The sequence below is a fragment of the Neofelis nebulosa genome, chromosome 10 (genome assembly GCF_028018385.1).
Source record: "Neofelis nebulosa isolate mNeoNeb1 chromosome 10, mNeoNeb1.pri, whole genome shotgun sequence".
In the NCBI taxonomy this organism is placed as follows: domain Eukaryota; kingdom Metazoa; phylum Chordata; class Mammalia; order Carnivora; family Felidae; genus Neofelis; species Neofelis nebulosa.
Genome location: NC_080791.1, coordinates 503,255 through 503,470, shown reverse-complemented (window position 1 = coordinate 503,470; position 216 = coordinate 503,255).

Genomic DNA, 216 nt, shown 5'->3' with positions numbered 1-216 from the left:
GCTTGTTTGTCATGGAAATAAACTGGAAAGTGAGGAGATAGTTTTATTTAAGAAGCTGCTTCCGTTTTCTCCCATTTAATGTGATGCTTCTGGCTCATGATTCACTTGGATGAAAGGTCCCCTTGACTTCGCAGCCAGGCGCACCTTCAAGTCCCTTCATGTAATGTCCCGATAGCATCTCGGCAGCTTTGATGATATTTTTGCCTTCTCAATTCA